Source organism: Triticum urartu, chromosome 3A (assembly GCF_056163025.1).
Source record: "Triticum urartu cultivar PI428250 chromosome 3A, HENAU_Tu73, whole genome shotgun sequence".
Lineage (NCBI taxonomy): Eukaryota > Viridiplantae > Streptophyta > Magnoliopsida > Poales > Poaceae > Triticum > Triticum urartu.
In genome coordinates this window covers 725,291,501-725,311,629 of record NC_141875.1, presented here as the reverse complement: position 1 = coordinate 725,311,629, position 20,129 = coordinate 725,291,501, and the positions used below count along the sequence as shown (strand labels likewise).

The window sequence follows — 20,129 nt, the reverse complement described above, 5'->3', positions numbered from 1 at the left end:
ACATATTAGACGAAACTCCCCTAGGTTCATCCATGGAGTGTACCATACACATTTTATGCTGATTTGGCTATAAAGGGAGTCTTGTTGGGATCTGTGTGCCAGGCCGAGATGTCATCAAAGTCATCCTTCAACGGGATTGCCAAAATCTCCTTGCCGTCCACATGGCGGAGAAAATCTACCTGACCAGCCCCCAGTCTGCCTCACGGCAGATTTATTCTTCGGCAACAAGGAGAGATCAACTAGCTAGCACTGTTATATATGCAAGATCGTTGACCACGAAATAAAGGCAGGAGTTCTCGCAAAAAATGAAAAAATAAAGGCAGGAGTATGCTTGATTCAACAACGCAACAACACTGTACAGAAATTACAATATATAAAATCATCAATTGTAAATAACAGAAGATTTAATTCTTTATGAAATAACAAAATACTATGTATAGTAATTGGAATTGCCATTACATAGTAGCTAGTCGATTCCTCCTCACTGCAGATTGCTTGCAGATTTCCGTTTCTTGCCATTGCTCTGATATGTTGTTGCTGGCTTGTTGGTGTCCTTGGTCGAACAAGGAGGAGGGGCAGCAATGGCGAGAAGAGGTGTAGGGGTGGAGGCCACGGGAGAAAGCTTCTCGATGTAGATGCATAGGGGGACAGTGTCACCCGACAAGTACTCTTCTTTCGGCACACGCAACCACTCGTACTCTCTGTCGCCGGGCGCAGGGGCGCCACCAGACAGGGAGCTGCTGCTCATCAGGGCCGACTTCATCATGACCATATGCGTTGTGCCGCGGCCAGAACGCTCTACAGAGAGCTCGCACGCGAACTGCGGCGCCGGGTCGCCACCATCCGCTCTAACGCATAGCAGAGACACGGATATGTTTGGGCCATGCTGGCCCAATGACATCAGGAACAGGTTGCGGTGCCGGTTAACGCCCGCAGCAGCTTTGTCGACCTCGCCGACCAGGACGTGCCAGCCGCACGAGACCGGCAGGTTCAGGGTCCGAGGCTGGCCGTAGGGGATGCAGATGGTGGGGCGCGAGTGGCCATCGGAGCCAGTGATGTGGTCGAGCAGCTTCTGCTTGGAGCCGATGAAGCCGCAACCCCCGCCGTCCGAAGCCCTGGCCGGGCATCCGCAAGGCGCGTGCGGGCACGCGCGCCTGTGTTCGGCTGACTCATGGTACACGATGCCGCCGGCGTCGCAGCCGTACTTCTCGAAGTCACACCGCACAATGACGAAGGCCACAAAGGCGTCAAGAAAGGCGAAGTGGACAACCGTGAGGCCGCAGGGTTCTTCTCCATGGAGTTCGCGGCAGGACGAGCACAGGAGATGGACGGCGTCACACTGGCGTCGAGATTCAGTTGAGATAGCAGGATCCAGATATGATATGCAAAGACGATTAATTGATGAAAGAAACTTTCGATCCATGGCGATTCATACCTTGAAGACGGGGGATTTGAGGGGGAGGCGGCAGGTATGGCAGGTCAGCAGCGCCGTGGACATGCTAAAGCTGAGGACCTGCTGCGATTCCGTCTCCGTGGCGGTGGCTACCACCGCAAGGGCTCGCTCTCCTTCGCCATGGCTCATGTTTTTCTCCTTTGAGAATGACGGCGCGGGGGGAGTGGTGGATGGATGTGATTCTAGGGCTGAAAGCATCGGCAATATATAGCGCTGAATCTAGGGTGGAGAGGGCGGCCTGGGGTTGGTGGGAGGAGGACCCTCGGCGGCGCCTAGGGCTCCCATCCATTGCCCAGCGCGGTGAGTGCGAGCGGGGGAATGGATTTGGATTGGATCCGACCAAAACTGGAAAGAATTAAAAGCAATGGTGAATTGGAAAGATGTAAAATTTTAGGCGTACTACGATTTTCTTCTCCTCGTCCTTGTGAGTTTGTGAGAGGGTAGGAACCGGGCGGCCTTGTTTGGATGCGAGGCTGAATATTTTTCCAGGGAAAAGAGAGCCAGGGTGGGAAATTCACATCCCTTGAGGTGCGATCATCAGCCATGGTTCTCGCTGGAGTGGAGAGGAGCAGAACTTCAGCTATGGCCGCATGTCTAAAACCAACTATAACTAGTACTCCCTCCGTCCCAAAATAAGTGACTCAAGTTTGTACTAGCTTTATATTAGGGAGTGGTATATATCTAGTGGAATACACCGGTTAGTACAGAGGCGAAGGGGGAGATGTGAGTACGAGACGCAACCAGAGATCGAGGAGGATAGGATAGGATGGCAAGCAACATATATAGGCATGAGGCGGTGGGTGAGGGAGGCGGCAGGCGGCGGCGACCTCGTGGGTGGAGGGTCATAGGCAGCCAAGAGCGAACGATACAGGGCATTCTCTCCCGATGTCGCTAGACGTATATGCTATCCCGGGGAACTCATGGGGATCGGGCCAAGGAAAGCGCATGGCTTCGAGCGTCCAAATGCCCAAGACACTTGGCCCGGGTCAGACTTTCTAGGAGGGTTTTCCACCCAGGGATGAGGCCAGGATCCAACCGGGATCCTTTCCAACCAAATGAGACCAACTTCTCCCCCTGGGCGGGCCCCGACCGGTGCACCGTTTGGAGCAATAAAACACAGCAATACGTTTCGAGCATCCCCCCCCCCCCCCCCCCCCCCCAATCAATTGTCTTAGATTTTTCTAGAGATAAATGTATCTAGACACGTGTTAGTTTTAGATACATCTGTATCTAGACAAATCTAAAATAAGTAATTTAAGACAGAGGAAATACAATTGTACCGTGCCACCTGAAGAAAAGGGCACTATCTCATCAAGTGTGCTATCTTCGGAAACGTTTATCACTCGACTATTGTGGGTTGTAAGCCGCGCTCACTGCGCTACATTCGCATCGCACGTGGGCCTTGGCCTTGCCTTTTTGTTTCGAGAGAGGCTGGACTAGGCATTAAGTGTGATGCTGGCAGTAGGCAGTAGCTACTATGGGAAAAATACATGTTGCCTAGTGTTTGGATGCAAGTCGAGTGTAAATTGTCGTTCACTCCGCGTAGTACATCGTGAGCCGAGTGCTCTGGAAAAACCACACGACAGCCGGTTGTGGCTCGGCTTACCTTCGTACAAGTGAATACCATCTAAAAATCAACTGGTTTCTACACAAATTTCGGAATATTATGAGAAAAACACTCATCTGATGCCAAGGGCTCCGCATAAGCAGCAGCCACTATGCGGCCATCCTGCCTATACTGGCTCTATGGTGGCAGCTCATGCAGGCTGAGTGTGTATTAACGGCCCAATCGGCTTATAAATGCAAGTGGATTATCTCATAATATACACTCAGCTCACGTATGCAACGGTCGCATTGCACGTGGGCCTAGGCTGACCATTTAGTGTGACCCTAGAAGTAGCACTATTGCTCGAGTAGTTTGAAGTTTGTCACAAGCCGTAAGACCAACGTGGCAGGGACTTTCACGGTGCGATCTGCATACCATACAAAATGGGAATTTCAACTTGGGCATAAGTTGGAATCAACGACTAGAGCTTCAGACCCATCTTATACATGGGACTCGGTATGGAACTTAGTCTGCCCAGCAAAGATAAAAATATTTATGTGGCGAGCGCTCTAGAGTGCTATTCCCTGTCGATGTATCCTTGCTAAATATTTATGGGGAGGAGCAGAACTTCAGCTATGGCCGCATGTCTAATCAACAATAACTAGTTGTATATAACTAGTGGAATATTACGGCGACGGCTAAAGACATAACTAGTTGTATATAAGTTCTACGTAAGAAAAACAATATCACTGGAAAATACTTCAAAAATGAAACCAACAATATCACTGAAAAGTGAAAACTACATTCAAATATGTGTTCAAACTTTGACCCAAAACCGTAGTTTTAAATAGCCGGCTATAGCTATAGCCTTTTCAGCAGGGTGCCGCTAAATGGTCGCCTTCATAAATAGCCTGCTATAGCCCGCTATAGCCGATTTAGAGGCTCGCCGCTATTTTCCATAGCCAGCTATTTAAAACAATGCCCAAAACATGATAATGACTAATAAACCCAGACGGAGGTAGTATTTTGCTAGTTAAATGAATGTTGAATTTGATACAAAATAAGAGGGCACCAATAGATCTTCATTTTCTGCATGAATACTACACATCGCATTGGGTGGTCACTTTCTCTTTTATAAATGAAGCTCTTGATGTACTCTCCTTGAAAACCTTAGATTTACAGTTTTCCTAAATTTCTGTCCGGTGGCGGAGCCAGGAAAATTATATCAACAGGGCCGAATGATGTTGAAACTGCTTGGGGAGGGCCAAGCCAATGAAAAACATTCTTTTGACAGGAAATAATCACTCATTTTAGCACTATTTATCAGCAAATTAGCACTGCATCTCTGCTGTCAGGGGGGGGCGGGGCCCCTGCTGGCCCCCCTTTCTCCCCCACTGTTTCTGTCTAACATTTTCAATTTGCTGTAAATTCAATTTTCCATCCATCCAATCTTGACACCCGCATCTCAAGTCACAACTTCAGTATGGCATTTGGGTTGTGGTTTTGAATTTTTTTTTTTGAAAAGAGGAACTGACCCACCCAGGGTACTCTCCTCTGTTATGTGCGCAGATCATCTTGTCAGGATTTTCGACCACTCCAGTGCCGCCTACAGCAGCCTTGGGCGCCATCCATCGTGACGAGCATCGTTTCTTTGTTATTTCCCCGCTGTCGAATTGATGGGAGCTCGTGTCCTCAATTTGTCTCCGCCATAGTCCAGGATGGTGGCCCGGTGTACCACCGGAGCCGCAGCGACTTCTGACACCCATATCCCTTAGTAGTGACTCGAACTTAATCTTCATCTACGTTTGTCCAATTTATGTGACCTCATGTCCTTCATGTTCTTGCCCAATAACTCTGTTTTTTTCTTCTGCCTAAATGCTACGTACATTTAGTCCTTTATACAATGTTGCAGTAGGTAGATGGACTTGGTTCACGGCCTCCTCGGTGATTTCTTGACGTCCACTCCAAGTCCTCTGGATCACGTTTATTCCAAAAATAACTCTCCCGAAGGTTTCATTCGGTTTGGACTCCGTTTGATATTCCTTTTCTGCGAAACACTGAAATAGGCAAAAAACAACAATTTGCACTGGGCCTTGGGTTAATAGGTTAGTCCCAAAAATAATATAAAGTGTACAAATAAGCCCATTAAACATCCAAAACAGAATATGTAATAGCATGGAGCAATCAAAAAATTATAGATACATTGGAGACGTATCAAGGAGCGGTGGTGCGTCGTGCGGGGACGGCGGCAGACCGATGGTCGTGGGGGGCGAGGGGGATTAGATCGGTCGTGTGGTGCGTGGTGCAGGGTAGTTTTTTTTAAGAAGGGGAATGGTGGATTAGTAGTATCGGGTTTCGTTAGCGAGGGGAGATTAGTGAGTTGAAGATTTTGTTAACTATATTTTTTGTTAACGGAGATTTTAGGCCGTTATATCGTTTCTTAGACGGCTAACATGCTGAGTTGGATCTGCCCTCTCGTGCTTTTATAGTGGTAGTAGATATAGCTCTATTTAATATTTATCAACTTGCTAATCATAGAAATTTATGATATATATAAGTTGCATTCAAAGAAAATTAAAAATGCAATTTGATTCTTGAATATGAGATTGAAAAATACATATTATATTGAAAAATGCAATTTGCTTCAAGTTAAAAAATTGCTTCTTTCATATAATATGGAAAAATGCAGACATGAAACAGACATGTTATGCTGAAAATGAGTAAAGTACACAGTTTTTTTGGGTCTATATGATTATGGGAGGCATTTTATAATGCATGACATCAAAAGAAACAACTTGAAAAGATGGGGCTGATATATCCGATACAAGACTATCCGAGTGTGATCAACCAATGTTGAGCTGCTTCTAGAGAACGTATGCACCTAATGCATAGCGTGATTCGTGGCGCTTCTGCCCTATCCTCCAATAGTTTATTCTTATCCTAGTACTTTCCAACGTTGAGTAGCACACGATGTTTCGTGAGACATACCAGATGAATTCCGTCTAAGATCATCCATCGATTTACACCTTACTAGCAATAATGCCCGTGCATTGCAATGGGAGAAAAAGGATCACACGCCCCTAAACCCAATATGCATGGCGATGAAAATGTGTGTTGCGATTGTGAATAACATGAAGGAGAATTGTGATTTCAGCCCACCAATCTTTGCAAATGCCTAAGAAATTTAGACAATGTACAATTTGCGGGTTAGGTTAAAGACAATCATCTCCAACAGAAATGAAAAAAAAACTCAAGCATCAGAACAAAAATACATACAAAACATAAGAAAATTCGAAATACCGAAACATAATTTTTCCTGCCAATGCAAGATGTTATTCCTCACATTTATTTCATTATCATAGGAATAATTATTTTTAGGATTTAATACAGCTTTTAATAGGAACAATATGTACTATAATTAAGCACGAGCTAGGTTGTCACCGAGAAAGCATATTCAGTACTATAATCAAGCATAGGCTAGGTTGACTACCCATTGTTTTGTTTATAGTGTGTGTATATCTCCACGAACAAACCAACCAAACATAAGTGCAGAAAATATAGATTATCAACGAAAAAAGAATGTTGTAATTTTAGTATACAATAATGAGGGTAACCCCGCAAAAAAATGACGGTTAAAAAGTTATAATTTAGTATAAAATGCAGATTAAGCACCATACTAACAATAAAAATGCCGTATGCGCAATTAACACTTCTATTGAGTTACTCATATCATACATTAAAAATATTGCGATCCAAATTGCTTGCCTGCACAAGAGCTTCTTATACTGTATGCAACTGTTGTTCATTAAAAAGAGAAACATATTAGATTTTGCACAAGAAATATAACATTGGCGATGTATATTTGTCGTCCAAATTTAATACTACGGTGTACATCGGATGTTGATGCATAATGAGAAAGCATATCACATAATTAAATTACTATACATGCAATATTTTTATTGAAGTAATTTTACCCGGACGCAATTGTTCCTCCATACCTTCAGTGATGCTAGGCATGTCATCTTCTTCCTTGTTCACAAACTTTACTGAGATTATACTCTATGACCATGATTTCTGAATGTATTTTACGTGGAGTGTCCGAAAAAGGAAACGTGAATCAAGGTTCTCCTTAAATTATGCGTACCCTCTCTGATCTGGTCACACATGTCCCTCCAACGGCATCACTTCTGTTATCGTCCGTGGCTCCTCGCCGGCAAGCTCGCGTCACCGCGGGCTTGGGGAGAGGAGCATCGCGTACATCCGCCTTGCCTCACCGTCGGGCAGCTCGTTGGCCATGGTCAGTCGAGATGGAGATCATCTTTGCATGGATGAGAACCAAGGTTCAAGATGACCATGTCGTGTAGTTGGGACGGTGAGTTTCGCCGTGCAGGACGACTCCTAGGGGACTCATATTGGCACGCCTATCCCACTCCATCTGTCTCCGTTTAATACACTCTTTGCCTCCTTATTTTAATTACCCTCTATTTCCTCTTTTCGAGACATCTTCTTGACAACCTGGGAAAGTCAAAGAAGTATATAAATTGGATGGGTTAGGTGTAAAGAGTCGATATGGGACTATTTAAAAGGCTATTGACCTACAATTCGGCACACATGCATGATCTAGCTCGTTGGTATGGTATCCAACTTAGAATAGTAGGTTGTGAGTTTCATGCTCCACACCAGCGTTCTTATTTTTTGTGCCTCGGCTTAATTAGTTGGGCTTTTCGGCCACCAGCAAACGGAGGGTGATTATTTGGGCTTTTGGGCCATCAGCACACAGAGGCTACGTGAGACGCACGAACGAGGGGAAAGCTGACGCACGACTGAGACTGGCGGACGGATGGACGAAAACTACTAACAGGCAGACAAAATTACGGTGGTAAGAAGCGATCCCTGATTTATTATTAGGTAAAGATATGCTGATTTTACTGTACAGAGACTCTTGGGATCAGTTTGCCATCAACATATCAGCCTTTACCGGTTTGGCAAAATCACCCTTGTGGCCACCGTGCAAGAAATATGTATCAATAGATCAACTAGTAGTATATATATGAATAATCAGTGAAGCAACAAACCAACAACATAGGGAGGCACGGAAAAATGTTATTCACTTATTTTAGATTTAAGACCATAGATATCACATAAGCAAAATAACCCACTGAATATAATAAAGGAGCTAATTCCTTCTGAAACAACAAAACATGTAATTATGATCACATCCTACAGTTGATTCATCCTCATTGCAGTTTGTTCGTATTTGTAGATTTCCATTTCATGTTGCTCTGATATGTTATTTGATGGCTTCTTGGTGTCAGCAGCTGGACAAGGAGGAGGGGCTATAGTGGCCTTAACGGTGGTGGCGGAAGTTGAAAGAGGTGGAGGTGCAAGCTTCTCGATGTGCATGAACCGGGGGACAATGTCATCAGACAGATACTCTTTTGTCACCAGAACCACTAATATGAAAAAAAATTGTTGCATATTATAAATAAAATGCTAGTATCTTCTTGTGCATTCTGATCTTCACAAGGCCTGTGGTGTGGATACAACCAACCACTTTCTCCTGCCCTACCGGTGTACTGCCGTCATGGGAACTCATGCCTTCTAGGATTTTCCGGACAACATTGCATGCCACATACATGGTTCAAGATTACAATCCATAGTCTGTCCTTTGCAAGGATCAACCATTCATCATCATAGTGGTTATGATGATCTCTGGCTCAGATATCACTTGAGCTTTAAGGAACATGTGCTCTGTGAGTATAGTTCAATTTGCAAATACTTTTTTGGTTACATGTATTATTTTAACACCTGGACATATCTGAAAAATAAGTGAATACCTTTTGAAAGTGCCTGAACATTAAAAAATAATAGTCATCTATCTAAAAAAAATGCATCCTTGTACTTTCCCTATAATATTTGGCTATAATTTTATGGCATCCTTTCAAAAAGTGCATGAATTGGGATATAGGACAAAATATATATTATTTACTTGAAATACACAACCGGATACAAAACATAGGGAACAATGTTTGTTTAGGTATTGGCCCTTGCTGGGATCAATCTGGTCTGAGTTTCCTGATTGAAATAGGTAAATAGTTGGGTGCATTCACGAGGATGATGTTAAAATAGATGGGATCAATCTATATGTCGCTCCACTCTCAAGTGCGCGGAGAAGATTTCATAGGTGGAAACGTTATTTCTTTCCTGTTCTACGTAGTTTAATAGCTTCCACTTCAGTCTTGTCTTACCATTCTCCCCTCGCGCTGTTGATTGCGATGGCAATTGGAACCAGTGAACCCTAGCAGCCGCCAAGGTTGAGATCCTATGTGCGACCTCACCCGCTGCGCCTCCTCCAACCAACCCACACCACCATATATCTTCAGCCATTCACTCGATTCCAGTCAGAGCCATTCCTTCCATTCCGCCTCAGGGGCCACACTGCCGCCACTGCCACTTCTGCTAGTAGCATGCGTTCTGCCACCATGTGGGAGGCCTCCTCTTTCTCATCGCCCATCTGATACCCCTCATAACCCTCCGAGGATGCATTTTTACCTGGGGGAGCGTTGGTGGGCACTGCACCTCTCCTTCCTTGGAGTACACAGTGGGGCCGAATCCGCACCCGTCGGTGCTAGCCATCACTAGACATACCGATCATGGGAAGGAGAAGGCTAAGAAGACCACTTTCAACTCCCAATGCACCGGATGTGAGACTAGGAAGAGCGAGGTGGCAGAGTTAGAGAGAGGAAAGGAAGAACCTGGTGCGAGAAAGGGCAGAAGACGAGGAAGACTGGAGGATGCAGAAAAAATATTCAGGTGTGAAGTGTTTTTGGGTCACACTCGGTACTAAAAAAATCCATCATGTATTTGAAAAAAAATATGCATCATGTATTCAAGAAAGTGTTCATCATGTACATGAAAAACGTGTTCAACACATATTGGAAAAAGTGTTCAAGACATATTTCAATACATGTTCATCTTGCATTTGAGGAAGTGTTTAGCACATATTTGATGCTTATCGTGTATTCAAAAAATGCCGCGTATTTCAAAAAATATTCAACATATATTCAAAATATATTCACTATACATTTGAAGAATATTATTTGTATTTTAAAAATATTCACCGTGTACTTAAAAATATGTCCATCGCATGTTTCTCCAAAAATGTCCATGACATATATGCAAACAAATGTTCATTTCATATTTTTCGATAAAATGTGCATCAAATACTTGTCAAAAAATTTATGCACAAAAACGTCCATCATCTTCCTGTGATCCTACGGTCGTGTCAATGTTGACCGAAGGCCAGGGGTCATACTGCCCCTGCTGCCGCCGCTTCAGCTAGCACCAGGGGCGCCACCCCCACACTGGAGACACCCCCTTCCCCACCATATTTTAGGTATGCTTCTCAAGCATTTATGCATGCAATATAGGTTCATTTTGGAGTGTGCCACATGCATTATGTGATTTGTCCTGCTTTGCTCACCAAGGCACTCACTTGTGTTAGCCCCGAACACAAAACCTTATCGATCCAGCATTACTATCAGCTGTGAAACTGCCATTCATAATTAGCTAATTACATGCCCTTTATCATCCCCTAGCAAATTGCAACGCAGAGTAGGCAGTGCTATTTGTCTGCCCTCCTGTGTGGCACACAACGCTCCCTCATACATATCGGACAAACTAGCCTAGGTTCATCGATGGATTGTACAACACTTTCTTATGCTGATTTTACTGTAAAGGGAGTGGTGGGATCTGCGTGCCAGGCTGTCAAGTCATAACCACGATCCTTTATCGTGATTGCCAAAATCCCCTTGCCTTACAAGTCCTCAATCTGCCTCACTGCAGATTTATTCTTCGGCAACACGGTGAGGTCAACAACTATATATGCATGATCGTTGACCACGAAATAAAATGCAGGAGTAGGCTTGATGCAACTAGTCAACAACACTGTAGAGACAATACATTAATACAAAATCATCCATTGTAAATTACAAAAGAGTTAATTCTGTACGAAATAACACAAACAAAATACTATGTATAGTAATTGGAATTGCCATCCCATACTAGCTAGTTGATTCCTCATCACTGCAGATTGCTTCATTATTTCCGTTTCCTAATTTTCTGAAATGTTGTTGATGGATTGTTGGTGTCCGCGGCCGGACAAGGAGCAGGTACAGCAATGGCGAGAAGAGGTGGAGGAGCGCAGGCCGCCGGAGAAAGCTTCTCGATGTAGAGGCAGAGGGGCACAGTGTTACCTGACAAATACTCTTTCGGCACACGCAACCACTCATAATCGCTGTCATCGGGCGCAGGGGCGTCGCCAGACAGGGAGCTGCTGCTCCTCAGGGGCGAGTTCATCATGACCATATGTGTTGTGCCGCGGCCAGAACGCTCTACACAGAGGTCGCACACGAACTGCGGTTATACTAAAAAGGTTTGGCTGATATATCTGATACAATAGTGCATATTACTTTTCATTCATAGTATTTTCTAAAAAATATCTCCAAAATGAAATTTATTATTTTGTAGGAAGGCATTCAACTATTTTATGTATCCATAACCACAAAATAATAGGCATGATATGCATGAAAAAAGAACATAGAGTGTCCAGAAAATGATACTTACTTCAGATTAAAACTAAGGTATCCACGACTTTATATAGGCGTCAGGCGATAGGAAAACAAAACTTCAAAAAAATGTCAACACAACTAAGGATTTTAAATCTCCGGAGAGAGCTCTGTTAGGTGGCATGCGATGTTCATTTCCTTGAACAGCCCGCGCAAGTGCTTGTGCATCACACTTTCCAGGACTATCTGAGTGTTAGCCACCAAGTGCTTGTGCATCACACTTTCTAGAGAATGTCTGCAAGCAATCGATTAAGTTTAGACTTTGGAGTGCATCCATTGCATAGCATGATTCTTGGTGCTCCCACCGTATCCTCCAAGAGTTTCTGCTTATCCTAGTACTTTCAAACACTGAGTAGCACACAATGTTCCGTCATACGTACCAGACGAATTCGGTCCAGGATCATCCATCAATTGTACACCTTACATGCTGATTTGACTGTAAAGAGACCCTTGGGATAAGTTTGCCATCAACATATCAGCCTTTAACTGTATTGGCAAAATCCCCTTTGTGTCCACCGTGTATAAAATCCCTTTTGTTCATATTTGTACATTTCCATTTCATGTTGCTATAATATTTTGGTTGCTGGCTTCTTGGTGGCCGGACAAGGAAGAGAGGCTACAATGGCATTAAGGGGTGGTGGTGGCAGGTGTAAGAGGGGGAGGTGCAAGCTTCTAGATGTACATGCAGTGGTGGACAGTGCCACCGGACAAATACTCGTTCGGTAGCGGAACCACATTTAAACTTGCCCAGGTCAGGGGCGCAGCTGGACAATAATATTTGTTTACGTATATACCTATAAGACCCCTTTTATAATATGCACGATATCATAAGGAACTGGTTGAAACTTGAAACTGATTACGCTCGCACAGGCAGCCGTGCTAGTTGCTTGAATGGTGGAGCTGACACATCCAATAAAAGATTATATCATGCTTCTTATTTTATATATATATATATATATATGTTATAAATATCTCCATAACTAAATTTATTTCTATGGCGATGAGGAAACCTGTATAGTCTCTTGAGCAATACACACGAAGAAATCCGAAAAAAATCAACATAACTAAAAAGAACTCTCTTGAGTGCCATGTCATATTCATCACAAGGGTTTACGTATCCCTTTCTAGGACTACCATATTGAGCACCCCAATCCTGTGCTGCTTCTTGAGCATTATTTATGCCTGCAGTATAGGTTCAGTTGGAGTTTCTCCCGTGCGTTAGGTGATATGTCCTGCTGGTTCACCAAGACACTAGTGACTCACTTGTGTTATCCCCGAACACAAAGCCCTATCCATCCGGCATTACCACGAGCTGTGAAACTGCCATCGATAATTAGCTAATTACTTTCCCTTCATCATCGATAATTAGCACATTGCAGCGTGGAGTAGGTGCTACTATTTGTCTGCCCTGCTGTGTGGCACACATGATCTTTCATACAGTACATATTAGACGAAACTCCCCTAGGTTCATCCATGGAGTGTACCATACACATTTTATGCTGATTTGGCTATAAAGGGAGTCTTGTTGGGATCTGTGTGCCAGGCCGAGATGTCATCAAAGTCATCCTTCAACGGGATTGCCAAAATCTCCTTGCCGTCCACATGGCGGAGAAAATCTACCTGACCAGCCCCCAGTCTGCCTCACGGCAGATTTATTCTTCGGCAACAAGGAGAGATCAACTAGCTAGCACTGTTATATATGCAAGATCGTTGACCACGAAATAAAGGCAGGAGTTCTCGCAAAAAATGAAAAAATAAAGGCAGGAGTATGCTTGATTCAACAACGCAACAACACTGTACAGAAATTACAATATATAAAATCATCAATTGTAAATAACAGAAGATTTAATTCTTTATGAAATAACAAAACACTATGTATAGTAATTGGAATTGCCATTACATAGTAGCTAGTCGATTCCTCCTCACTGCAGATTGCTTGCAGATTTCCGTTTCTTGCCATTGCTCTGATATGTTGTTGCTGGCTTGTTGGTGTTCTTGGTCGAACAAGGAGGAGGGGCAGCAATGGCGAGAAGAGGTGTAGGGGTGGAGGCCACGGGAGAAAGCTTCTCGATGTAGATGCATAGGGGGACAGTGTCAACCGACAAGTACTCTTCTTTCGGCACACGCAACCACTCGTACTCTCTGTCGCCGGGCGCAGGGGCGCCACCAGACAGGGAGCTGCTGCTCATCAGGGCCGACTTCATCATGACCATATGCATTGTGCCGCGGCCAGAACGCTCTACAGAGAGCTCGCACGCGAACTGCGGCGCCGGGTCGCCACCATCCGCTCTAACGCATAGCAGAGACACGGATATGTTTGGGCCGTGCTGGCCCAGTGACACCAGGAACAGGCTGCGGTGCCGGTTAACGCCCGCAGCAGCTTTGTCGACCTCGCCGACCAGGACGTGCCAGCCGCACAAGACCGGCAGGTTCAGGGTCCGAGGCTGGCCGTAGGGGATGCAGATGGTGGGGCGCGAGTGGCCATCGGAGCCAGTGATGTGGTCGAGCAGCTTCTGCTTGGAGCCGATGAAGCCGCAACCCCCGCCGTCCGAAGCCCTGGCCGGGCATCCGCAAGGCGCGTGCGGGCACGCGCGCCTGTGTTCAGCTGACTGTGGTACACGATGCCGCCGGCTTCGCAGCCGTACTTCTCGAAGTCACACCGCACCATGACGGAGGCCACGAAGGCGTCAAGAAAGGCGAAGTGGACAACTATGAGGCCGCAGGGTTCTTCTCCATGGAGTTCGCGGCAGGACGAGCACAACAGATGGTCGGCGTCACACTGGCGTCGAGATTCAGTTGAGATAGCAGGATCCAGATATGATATGCAAAGACGATTAATTGATGAAAGAAACTTTCGATGCATGGCGATTCATACCATGAAGACGGGGGATTTGAGGGGGAGGCGGCAGGTATGGCAGGTCAGCAGCGCCGTGGACATGCTAAAGCTGAGGTCCTGCTGCGATTCCGTCTCCGTGGCGGTGGCTTCCACCGCAAGAGCTCGCTCTCCTCTGCCATGGCTCATGTTTTTCTCCTTTGAGAATGCCGGCGCGGGGGGAGTGGTGGATGGATGTGATTCTAGGGCTGAGGCGGTGGGTGAGGGAGGCGGCAGCCGGCGGCGACCTCGTGGGTGGAGGGTCATAGACAGCCAAGAGAGAACGATACAGGGGATTCTCTCCCGATGTCGCTAGACGTATATGCTATCCCGGGGAACTCATGGGGATCGGGTCGAGGAAAGCGCATGGCTTCGAGCGTCCAAATGCCCAAGACACTTGGCCCGGGTCTGACTTTCCAGGAGGGTTTTCCTTTCGAGGAGGGTGTTCCACCCAGGGATGAGGCCAGGATCCAACCGGGATCCTTTCCAACCAAATGAGACCAACTTCTCCCCCTGGGCGGGCCCCGACCGGTGCACCGTTTGGAGCAATAAAATACAGCAATACGTTTCGAGCATCCCCCCCCCCCCCCCCCCCCCGATTAATTGTCTTAGATTTTTCTAGATACAAATGTATCTAGACACGTGTTAGTTTTAGATACATCTGTATCTAGACAAATCTAAAATAAGTAATTTAAGACAGAGGAGATACAATTGTACCGTGCCACCTGAAGAAAAGGGCACTATCTCATCAAGTGTGCTACCTTCGGAAACGTTTATCACTCGACTATTGTGGGTTGTAAGCTGCGCTCACTGCGCTACATTCGCATCGCACGTGGGCCTTGGCCTTGCCTTTTTGTTTCGAGAGAGGCTGGACTAGGCATTAAGTGTGATGCTGGCAGTAGGCAGTAGCTACTATGGGAAAAATACATGTTGCCTAGTGTTTGGATGCAAGTCGAGTGTAAATTGTCGTTCACTCCGCGCAGTACATCGTGAGCCGAGTGCTCTGGAAAAACCACACGACAGCCGGTTGTGGCTCGGCTTACCTTCGTACAAGTGAATACCATCCAAAAATCAACTGGTTTCTACACAAATTTTGGAACATTATGAGAAAAACACTCATCTGATGCCAAGGGCTCCGCATAAGCAGCAGCCACTATGCGGTCGTCCTGCCTATACTGGCTCTATGGTGGCAGCTCATGCAGGCTGAGTGTGTATTAATCGGCTTATAAATGCAAGTGGATTATCTCATAATATACACTCAGCTCACGTAGGCAACGGTCGCATTGCACGTGGGCCTAGGCTGACCATTTAGTGTGACCCTAGAAGTAGCACTATTGCTCGAGTAGTTTGAAGTTTGTCACAAGCTGTAAGACCAACGTGTCAGGGACTTTCACGGTGCGATCTGCATACCATACAAAATGGGAATTTCAACTTGGGCACAAGTTGGAATCAACGACTAGAGCTTCAGACCCATCTTATACATGGGACTCGGTATGGAACTTAGTCTGCCCAGCAAAGATAAAAATATTTATGTAGCGGCGCTCCAGAGTGCTATTTCCTGTCGATGTATCCTTGCTAAATATTTATGGGAAGGAGCAGAACTTCAGCTATGGCCGCATGTCTAATCAACTATAACTAGTTGTATATAACTAGTGGAATATTACGGCGACGGCTAAAGATATAACTAGTTGTATATAAGTTCTACGTAAGAAAAACAATATCACTGGAAAATACTTCAAAAACGAAACCAACAATATCACTGAAAAGTGAAAACTACATTCAAATATGTGGTCAAACTTTGACCCAAAACCATAGTTTTAAATAGCCGGCTATAGCTATAGCCTTTTCAGCAGGGTGCCGCTAAATGGCCGCCTTCATAAATAGCACGCTATAGCCTGCTATAGCCCGCTATAGCCGATTTAGAGGCTCGCCGCTATTTTCCATAGCCAGCTATTTAAAACATTGCCCAAAACATGATAATGACTAATAAACCCAGATGGAGGTAGTATTTTGCTAGTTAAATGAATGTTGAATTTGATACAAAATAAGAGGGCACCAATAGATCTTCATTTTCTGCATGAATACTACACATCGCATTGGGTGGTCACTTTCTCTTTTATAAATGAAGCTCTTGATGTACTCTCCTTGAAAACCTTAGATTTACAGTTTTCCTAAATTTCTGTCCGGTGGTGGAGCCAGGAAAATTATATCAACAGGGCCGAATGATGTTGAAACTGCTTGGGGAGGGCCAAGCCAATGAAAAACATGCTTTTGACAGGAAATAATCACTCATTTTAGCACTATTTATCAGCAAATTAGCATTGCATCTCTGCTGTCAAGGGGGGGCCGGGGCCCCTGCTGGCCCCCCTTTCTCCCCCACTGTTTCTGTCTAATATTTTCAATTTGTCGTAAATTCAATTTTCCATCCATGCAATCTTGAGACGCGCATCTCAAGTCACAACTTCAGTATGGCATTTGGGTTGTGGTTTTGAATATTTTTTTTAGAAAAGAGGAACTGACCCACCCAGGGTACTCTCCTCTGTCATGTGCGCAGATCATCTTGTCAGGATTTTCGACCACTCAAGTGCCCGCCTACAGCAACCTTGGGCGCCATCCCTTGTGACGAGCATCGTTTCTTTGTTATTTCCCCACTGTCGAATTGATGTGAGCTCCTGTCCTCAATTTGTCTCCGCCATAGTCCAGGATGGTGGCTTGGTGTACCACCGGAGCCGCAGCGACTTCTGACACCCATATCCCTTAGTAGTGACTCGAACTTAATCTTCATCTCCGTTTGTCCAGTCTTTGTGACCTCATGTCCTTCATGTTCTGGCACAATAACTCTGTTTTTTTCTTCTGCCTAAATGCTACATACATTTAGTCCTTTATACAATGTGGCAGTGGATAGATGGACTTGGCTGAGGGGGAGATAGATGAAGGTTACTGCTCAAGTGGTTTCCCAACTGTATGATCCATTGTCGATCTCTTGATTTTCATCCCCAATTTCATTTCGCGCATTTTGTGTGTGTCATACTGGTTTTATTTTTCTCAAAAATATTTGGCATACTGGATGGATGCTTTAATTGTATTGCAGTGTTTTATTGTTTCAAACGGTGTGTATATGGATGAGCTAGCACACGCCTTGTAAGTATAGTCTATAAGTGTCAAGATTTGGTCATCTTATTTTCGTGAAGGATTATGTTGTAATGAATGAACAAGAGAAAACACATAATCCTCCAATTTTCTGCAATGGGGTGTCACATCAAGCAGTGAATAAACGTAAATTGTTGGAGAGATGTGTTTTGACACTTGGGCTGTAGGGAGCTCAGTACACTTTTTTTTAGTAGCATTTTGGTATATGGGCCAAATATTGTTTTCCTTCAAATACGCACCTGAGGAATACAATAATTATGGAACAAAATGCTTGTGTATGGCATTGGCCCATCCAAGCAGGGATCAATCTGAGCTGAGAGTCCTGATCTAAATGGCTGAACAATATTCACGCCACTGACCCTGGATCCGTATCTAACATGCAATAAGAAAGTTACACGGAAAATTTACTACTTTCCAATTCTGCCTTATTTACTTCTTTCCTAATTAACCATTCTATCCTGGCGATTCCTCAACCTTAGAGCATCTCCAGCGGCGCCCCCAACAAGCCCCCCCTCCCCCCCCCCCCCACACCAGGGCCCTTTTTTATCCCCAGAGCCGAAAAATTGGCTCAGTTGCGCCCCCAGAAGTCCACTTTTCGCTGGTTATGGACGAATTTGGCACCAGCGGACACAGGCCGAACCCAGCGTGCTGGGGGGCGCCTGGAGGCGCTGGGGGAAACCATTTTGGCGCAAAAGACTAGCAGGCCCGGTGAGTCAGCGACCGGGCGCGCTCGTCGTCCTCATCGCCTCGGTTTTCCACGAGGAATCAATGCCAAGGCTGTCGTGCCAATCAGCCTTCCATTGATGCCTCGTCGGCGGCACAGTGAAGGCGCGGCGACGCGCGTCCTCGCCGGTGAGCGCACGCCCTCCACCAGCATAGAATCCTCTTCCCCTCTCGACCTGCCACCGCCGACGAGCTGATACGTCTCCAACGTATCTATAATTTTTTATTGTTACATGCTATCATATTATCTGTTTTGGATATTTTATATGCATTAATATGCTATTTTATATGATTTTTGGGACAAACCTATTAACCTAGAGCCCAGTGCCGGTTTCTGTTTTTTCCTTGTTTTAGAGTTTCACAAAAAAGGAATACCTAACGGAGTCCAAATGGAATAAAACTTTCACGATGATTTTTCTTGGACCAGAAGACACCTAGGATACTTGGAGTGCAAGACAAAAGAGCCACGAGGCGGCCACAAGGGTGGAGGGCGCGCCCAGGGGGTAGGGTGCGCCCCCTGACCTTCTGGGCCCATCGGTGACCCCCTGACCTAGATCTTCCTCCTATATATACTCTTATACCCCACAAACATCCAGGGGAGCCACGAAACCACTTTTCCACCGCCGCAACCTTCTGTACCCGTGATATCCCATCTTGGGGCCTTTTCCGGCATCCTGCCGGAGGGGATTCGATCACGAAGGGCTTCTCAATCAACAACATTGCCTCTCCGATGAAGCATGAGTAGTTTACCACAGACCTACGGGTCCATAGCTAGTAGCTAGATGGCTTCTTCTTTCTCTTTGATTCTTAATACGAAGTTCTCCTCGATGTTCTTGGAGATCTATTAGATGTAATACTCTTTTGCGGTGTGTTTGTCGAGATCCGATGAATTTTAGATTTATGATCAGCTTATCTATGAATATTATTTGAATCTCCTCTGAATTTTTATATGCATGATTTGATATCTTTGCAAGTCTCTTCGAACTATCGATTTGGTTTGGCCAACTAGATTGGGTTTTCTTACAATGGAAGAAGTGCATAGATTTGGGTTCAATCTTGCAGTGTCCTTTCCTATTGACAGTAGGGTCATCAAGGCACATATTTCATTATTGCCATCGAGGATAAAAAGATGGGGTTTTCATCATATTGCTTGAGTTAATTCCTCTAGATCATGTCATCTTGCTTAATGCGTTACTCCGTTCTTTATGAACTTAATACTCTAGATGCATGCCGGATAGCTGTCGATGTGTGGAGTAATAGTAGTAGAGCATAATCGTTTCGGTCTACTTGACACGGACGTGATGCCTATATTCATGATCATTGCCTTAGATATCATCATAACTTTGCGCTTTTCTATCAATTGCTCGGCAGTAATTTGTTCACCCACCGTATTATTTTCTATCTTGAGAGAAGCCTCTAGTGAAACCTATGGCCCCGGGTCTATTTTCCATCATATAGGTTTCCAATCTACAATTCTAGTTTCATGCAATCTTTTACATTTTGTTCCATATACCAAAAATACCAAAAACATTACTTTACCATTTATCCATCTCTATCAGATCTCACGTTGCAAATAACGGTGAAGGGATTGACAACCCCTTTATCGTGTTGGGTGCAAGGTTGGTGTTTGTTTGTGCAGGTATTCTGTGGCTTGCTCATTGTCTCCTACTGGATTGATACCTTGGTTCTCAAAACTGAGGGGAATACTTACACTACTGTGCTGCATCACCCTTTCCTCTTCAAGGAAAAAACCAACGC

The 20,129-nt window shown here is 45.0% G+C and overlaps 2 pseudogenes; both read right to left on the bottom strand.

Moving 5' to 3' along the window:
* Positions 1-481: 481 nt before the first annotated feature.
* Positions 482-1,998, bottom strand: LOC125526780 (uncharacterized; annotated as a pseudogene).
* An 11,550-nt stretch (positions 1,999-13,548) lies between these two features.
* LOC125537290 (uncharacterized) lies at positions 13,549-14,765 on the bottom strand (annotated as a pseudogene).
* Positions 14,766-20,129: the final 5,364 nt, after the last annotated feature.